The 7,877-nt window shown below is 36.8% G+C and overlaps 1 protein-coding gene across 1 annotated transcript in view; it reads left to right on the forward strand.

Moving 5' to 3' along the window:
- LOC143021356 (glutathione S-transferase 1-like) overlaps positions 1-7,877 on the forward strand; it is a 14,815-nt gene continuing 6,938 nt past the window's right edge. The window contains exon 1 of the mRNA XM_076178792.1: positions 1-132. The gene's annotated coding sequence lies outside the window, so the exon portion shown is untranslated. The remainder of the gene's footprint in view (positions 133-7,877) is intronic.

A 7,877-nucleotide genomic window follows, 5' to 3' on the forward strand; every position in this document is an offset into this window, starting at 1 on the left:
CTTGCAACACGCGACATATGACGTCAGAGCTGTACAAGACCTTCGCTGAGAGAATGTGAGCCACCAGTCAATCGTAGCTGGTGACTACAGGAGGTTGTACTTCATCTTATTGAGCTGACGCCGCCAAACCGCGTAAGTATGGATTGGGAGAAATTTGTGAAGTTGACTGTAAACAAAGTGGGAAGGAACGGTGTGTGTTGAAGCTTGGTGTACAGGAACGACATCTGAAGGTCACTGCTGCTTAAAAGAGTAGCTTATAAATCCGTAATTAGGTTTGATTGGTTTGTCTTGATCGATTCGTTTTATCGGTGACTCAAGCGACTTGTCACGCAACGCATTTCGTAAGAAGACCTTCTCTATGTCTATCAACTCAAAACTCAGAGGAAATGTCTGGGAAAGCATCATGTGAAGATGAAATATTTGTTAGTTCAAAGTTAATCTCTCAAACGAGCTTTATCAGGTATATGGATTAAGCTTAAATGAGTTATATGTTGCACCAATGATAAAGACTTTGTTTTCACATAATACTTTTCCTGTGTTGCATTTTACCAGTTGCCTCTCTCTTTCATTCGGGGAGACCGCCCATGCCCCGTGTAAGGAACCAGGTCAAAAGCTACTCCCATATTCCAAAAATGCATGAAAACAAGAAAATATGCATGCCTATAAGATTCACCATAGTTATAGGAAAAGTGACAGAAATGCTTGAGCAAAAATATTTTAGTATTTCTTATTTTTCATCCGCCCTTTTCATAGACCAAAAGATCTCTTGCCGACGCATTTTATCGTCGTAAATATTAGTAAGAAATTCTATCAAATACATCTAAAAATTATCAAATAAATGTCTAACAGCTGACAAAGTTTCAGATGTATTGCACAATAACCTTAATCGAATTGATGTGATACTTTTGAAACACGGAGAGAGAAACGGCGCAGATTTTATGCAACTGGTCTTTGATTTCTTTATTGTCTACGGCAAAAAGACGACTTCAAGCAATATTGTAGGAAACCTTTAATGATGGAATGGAAACACGTTGAGCGAAGGTGGAAAAGGAGATGGGAGATAGGGTTGATGAAAGAGTATAGGGATGGTTTGGACACATGGAAAGAATAAGTGAAGAAATATATGTAAAAGAAGTGTGGAAGGCAGAGGTGGATGGAGTGAACAGGAGGGGGTGACCGAGGATGAGATGGATGTATGGAGTAAAAGAGGCGTTGAGAAAGAGGAGGTTATCTGTTAAGGAAGGGAGAAGGCAGAAGATGGGGTGAGGGGAGAATGGTTGTGCATGAATGATACTGTGATGCATGGAAAGGAGTGGGTGGGGGATGGGGGAGGGTTTAGGGAGTGGTTATGTGTGAATGATATTTTGGCACAGCCCGAAGGGATTTCTCTCCGTCTTCAATGTTACTGCATGATAGGACTGAGAGTTGGGGGGTGGGCGATTAAATGAAGCGGCCTTGCTGTCGATGTGGTGTGTCTTACTGCATTACTTTTGACCCAGGGCAATGGGCGAAATGCAGGGATGACCCGTCATCCAGGAGGAGCCAAGATGAGAGGGAAGGAGGGAGGGGTAGTGAATGGGGTGGACTGGGTGGGAATGGAATTATGCCTTTGACTTTTAGCTACATCCCTTATAAGGGGGAAAAGCCTTGGTATATGTATGTATATATATATATATATATATATATATATATATATATATATATATATTATATATGTGTGTGTGTATTTACCTAGTTGTATTTTACGGGAAGGGGAGCTATGCTCGTGGGATCCCGTCTTCATATCTCATTTTATCTAAACTATTTTTAAATTCATGTATTGTTTTTGCACACACCACTTTCTCATCTAACTTGTTCCAACTGTCTATTACTCTGTGAGGAAAGCTGTTCTTTTTCAAATCTCTTCTATACCTGTCTTTTTTTATTTTCTTTCCGTGTCCTCTTGTATTTCTGTCATCCCATTTTATCAGATTCTCTCTATCAGTAATTTCTATGCCTTTCATGATTCTGTAAATAGCTATCAAATCTCCTCTCTCTCTTCTTTGCTCTAGTGTCTGTAGTTCAAGTTTTTCTAGTCTCTCTTCATATGATAATTTTGAGAGTGTTGGTGCCAATTTTGTAATTGCTCTTTGTATTCTTTCAAGTTTTTTTATACCTTTTTTTGTACTTGGTGACCATATCGTTGCTGCATATTCCAATCTTGGTCTTATCAGGGTGATTAGGATTTTCTTCACCATTTCTTCATCCAGGTATGTAAATGCAACTTTGATTGTTCTTATTAAATTATAAGTTTTTCCAAAAATCTTATTTATATGTTTCTCAGGTGACATATTATTCATAACAATGACTCCCAGGTCCTTCTCATTTTCTACTTTTTTTATTCCTTCTTCTCCCAATTTATATGCTCCCGTTATTCTGTTTTTGCTTTTTCCAAATTCCATTATACTACACTTTTTTGTATTGAACTCCATCTCCCACTTCCTACTCCATTCCTGTGCTTTATTTAGATCTCTCTGTAGTGATTCACAATCTTCTTCAGTTTTCACTCTTTTCAGTAGTTTTGCATCATCTGCAAAGAAGCTCATATAGCTTTCAATTCCTTCATCCATATAATTAATATATATAGCAAACATTATTGGGGCCAGAACTGTTCCCTGCGGAACACCGCTTATTACTTCATCCCATTTTGAGTGCTGGTTTCTTATCACTACTCTCATTTTTCTTTCTTGCAAAAAGTCTTCCATCCAATTTAGTAGTTTGCCCTGTATTCCTCCTTCAGTTTCTAATTTCTTAAGCAACTTCTTATGTGGTACTTTGTCAAAAGCTTTCTTTAGGTCTAAAATTGCACAGTCCGCCCATCCATCTCTTTCTTGTATTATATCTATTAGCCTTGAATAGAAACATATTAAATTGGTGACGCATGATCGTCCTTGTCTGAATCCAAATTGCCTTGGATTTAACACTGTTTTTTTCTAAATATTTTACCCATCTACTTTTGATAATTCTTTCACAAATTTTTGCTATTGTACTTGTTAGAGAGACTGGTCTATAGTTGGTAGGTTCTTCTTTATTTCCTCCTTTATATATAGGTACTATGTTTGCTTTTTTCCAATCTTCTGGAAGTTTTCCTTCTTTCAAGGAACTATTTAGTATGCTATGTATTTTGTCTGCCAGTTCATTCCTGCATTCTTTCACTATCCAGTTTGCTATTTCATCTGGTCCATGCGATTTTCTGACATCAAGATTACTCAAGTGTGTTAATATTTCAGTCTTTGTTACTTCTATTTCTTCCATAGGGGGGACTTTCTCTTTCCATTCAATCTCTTCAGGTTGTATGTTCTCCCTTGTAAACACTGATTTAAAATGTTTGTTCATAATTTCCGCCATTTCCATTTCCTCAGTGTATTCAACTCCCTCTTGTCTTAATTTCTCCAAGTCTTGTTTGTTTTTCAGTTTATTGTTTACAAATCTGTAGAATAGTTTTGGTTGATCTTTACACTTTTCTATGATATCTTTTTCATATTTTCTCTTTTCCTCTCTGCACGTTTGTACATATTCATTTCTATAACAGGTATATATTTTCCATTTTTCTGGTCTTCTTTTTTTCTTCAATTTGGTCCAAGCTTTGTCTCTTTTGTCTTTTATCTCCCTACAACTTTTGTTGTACCAGCATTTTACATATTCTTTTTCTTGTTTTTGTCTTGGGACATACTTTTCCACTCCTTTTTTGTAAATTTTTGTCAAAATATTCCATTTCTCTTCTACTGTTGTTTCTTCTTTGTATATTTCTTCCCAGTTTTCCTTTTGAAAGAATTCTCTTATTTTATCAAAGTTTGTTTTTTCATACATCATTCTTCCTTTTCTATATTGTTCATTTCTTTTCATATATTTTTCTTCATGAAGTTCCAGTTCAATCAATATGTGGTCACTTTTACTTATTGGTGTTTTATATTCAATTTTGTCCACTATTCTAGGTTCGGATGTAATTATTAGGTCCAGTCTCGATGGCTCTTCTTCATTTCTATACCTAGTGTTCTCCTGTATCCATTGTGTCATTGTATGGTCAGTAACCATCTCAAGTAGAGCGTTTCCCCATGAGCCGTCTCCACCCTTTACTGTCATTTCTTCCCAGCAGATTTCTATGCAATTAAAGTCGCCCATCATAACTATTTTTCCTCCCTCTTCCATGATCTTGTTTAATGTTATCTTTGTGTCCTCTAACATACTTTTATGTTCACTCTCCTCCCATGAGGCTGTTTTCGGGGGCACATAATTTATCACAAACTTTCTGCTCTTCTTATCTCTGTCTTCTACTTCCATCATTATCATCTCTACTGTATTCTTTCCATATGTGACACACTTCACGTTTATATCCTTCTTAGTCAGGAACATAACTCCACCCCCTTCCTTTTTCACTCTGTTTCTAATCCAATAATTGTATGCATCATGTCCTACACTGTTGGGTGGTAGTGGACCTTTTAATTTTGTTTCTACAATTCCCATTATATCTGGTTCTTTTTCTTTCAAATAATCATTCAGCTCATTCAATCCTGTTATTAATCCATCTATATTTGTGTAAGACACTCTTAGTTTTCTGCCACTTCCATTGTGTTCTCTGTTTCCCTTTTGTTTTTCTCTTGTATGTCGACTTTCTTTAGTTTCATATTCACTACTCTCCAATAGAATCTCTCTTTTTCTGACTCCGTTCTTATCTCGTTTTTTTCCTTAGCTTCAAGTCTTTTCTGTTTTTCTTCCTCTCTTTCCTCTTTATTCATTTCCCTTTTTATCCATACCTTTTTATATTGTTCACAAGTTGCTAGTTTCCCTGTTTTGGATAAGATATTCTCAGCCGTAGTTTGTGACCTGAATTTAATCTTAATTGGTCTGGTCTTGTCTGTACTATATTTCCCGAGCCTGAATTTCTCTTCGATTTGTTTCATTGTTTCTGGTTCATCTTCCTGAACTAATTCTAGTAAATTTCTTACTTTTTCATTTTCCTCTTTGATTCTTGTGGTTCTATCTGGGTTATGTTTCTCTTCCATTCCTAATATAATTATACATTTCTTTCTGTCTGCTAAGTCTCTTACTATATTCTCCTTCTGTCTCATCACTTTAATAACTGAGTTTTCAGTTTGTTCATTCATTTGCTGTCTGATTATGTCAGTGAATGCAACTTTGCTATTTTCTTGGATTTTTTTCCAACCCTCCTTGTTCTCCTTATTATTCTCCTTTAAGACTTTATTCTCTTCTTTTACTTCTTTTAACTGTTTTTTTAATTCTTCAATTTCCTTAGTTAAGTTTTTGTTCGCCTTCTCTAGTTCTTCCAATTTTTCAACTCTCCGTACAATGTTGTTAACATGACCGAACCTACGCTCCAAGTCCTCGATCATCTTATCGACCTTCTCTTCTAGTCTTGTCAGTCGGGGGAGGGGGGTTTGTGTCCCCCCCACCCTCTTTAAATCCCTGGAAAATATTCTCATCACTTTCTACTGTATTGCTCTTATCTATACTTCTAATCTTTAAATTTTTATTAGACATTTCATCGTCGCTCAGCTGGTCGGGGGGCCGTTTGTTTACCTTTCGCCTGGGCCAAGTCCTCTCCTTCCTCATTTCCTTCCATTTCCCTCAGCAATCCCTCCCCTTCTCCTCTTTCCCTACTTTCACACTACCCCACGAGCAATTTCCCCCCACCCTGTAAATAAAATAGGCACTTCTCTTTGCGTTGGGATCCACGAAACTTCAATTTTCTTCAGAACGTCTTCTAAGCCGTCCGTTGGTTGAAGTGTGTGTGTGTGTGTGTGTGTGTGTGTGTGTGTGTGTGTGTGTGTGTGTGTGTGTGCGTGTGTGTGTGCTCATGTGTGTACACACGCACGCACACACGCACACAGACACACACGCACGCACACACACACACATACACACACACGACTCGGTGGTACAGTTGGTAGAGCGCTGGATTGGGAAGTAGAAGTGCTCCCAGTACCCAGTTCGAATCCTGCCCAGGGCCGAAATTATTTCGGTATCGCTGTGCCTCGGGTCGTTACTCTGACTCTCGTGGGCGGGGAGTTGGGGGTGTGTGTGTGTGAAAGGTCATAGCATTACCCATAGATCGGTCATACGAGCTCTGAGCTCTCTTCCAGGAGGGAAATAGCTGTCGATTACGAGTCCAACACGTGATCCAAAAGACCAAGGTGAATACACACACACACACACACATATATATATATATATATATATATATATATACATACACACATACATACATACATACATACATACATACATACATACATACATATAGATAGAGAGAAGACCTTTTTAATGGACTAAAATTCACATCTAAGATTTTTAATGGTACAGACTTGTAAGGTACATCAAACAGTCGCTCGATTCAATTGAACACGATGGTAAAAAGTAGTAAAAAATGTAAACAAGAAAAGTAAACAGAAATGAAATAGCTTTTGTTAGAGGCTACGTGGTGGCCCTACAGGACATACGTCATGTAGAATCATCTCCCCGTCGCTCTTCTTCAAAGTTTACTAACGCCCTCACCTACATTCTGTGGTGCAGTTCCGTAAGGATGGAACTCGATCCCCGGACAAGGCAGGCACCATTTTTTTCTCTCTACCATCACCTTCTGATTTTCTATTACTTTCTCACCTGAGAAGAACTGACAGCCGGTGACTGATTCACCCCCGTTGGCGCTTAAACACTCAGGTCAAAGGTGAGAACCGACCATGTTGTCACAGAACAAACAAGTAAACAAACAAACAGTCTTTCGCTCAATTGAATGTAATACAGTTCAAATTTTTAGTTTCATTCGTGTCAACACTTTAGCAATATGTAATGTCTGACCATTGGTTATTATATTTTGTGCTTGTTTGTCAGTTTCTGTGCTTATTATTTCGTTATTTGTATGTGTTTGGTCACTTAAGAATGAGTAATTCAGAGACTAGGTAAAGGGCTTCTGTAGGAATAATTCAAGATATTAGGCAAAGTCTGGTGTTGTAGGTGGCAATAAAATCATCAAAAATAATTTGAAATATATATTGAGCCACCATAAACAATATACAATGGAAAAATGTGAGAGCGTGTTTACACAAGAGAGGTTAATTCACGACTGGGAAACCACGCCACCAAGCTCAGATTTGGCGGGAAACCGTCGTGCGTCGGGATGAACGCTTGGTTCCCCCAACACACTCGTATACAAAGTTACACTCTTTATAACAACAGACAATACAATCAATAATTAAATTAATGTCCAACAACACCCATACCAATCAACAATACAATGGGTAAAATATACAACTCCCAAACGAGCAATATGTAAGTATAATACACAACACAATTGTACAATGCTACAACGTACTACATCATTACGCTGGACATCATTATTATTTATTTGTTTATCTATTAATTTGTTTATTTATTTCATTTAATCTACTTGTCTATGAACACATATACATGTTTGTCTCATTTCATATATTTGTTTGATTATTTAATTATCATTTCATTCATTCATCAACTTATTAATTAATTTATTTATTTATCTATTGATTTATACCTTAATTTATCTATTCACTCATTTATTTATGTTTATTCATCTATGTATTTATTTACTTATTTATCTACCTAATTAGTTATCTCTCTATTCATTTAGTTATCTGTCGATTGATTAATTTATATATTTATATATTACCTATATATGTATTCATTTATCTATTTATTCTGCATTCGATTTTCCTATGAACCGAAGGTCTCCATTATCCAAAAGCATAAGTAATAGATGATCGTAATCTATTTTTTTTATTTCGTCTGCATTACATCACAGTTGCTATAGTCTGTGCGCTCCACGAAGTCCGTTCGTACTGTGGCAT

This window comes from Oratosquilla oratoria, chromosome 42 (assembly GCF_046742065.1).
Source record: "Oratosquilla oratoria isolate Oo_2021 chromosome 42, ASM4674206v1, whole genome shotgun sequence".
NCBI lineage: Eukaryota > Metazoa > Arthropoda > Malacostraca > Stomatopoda > Squillidae > Oratosquilla > Oratosquilla oratoria.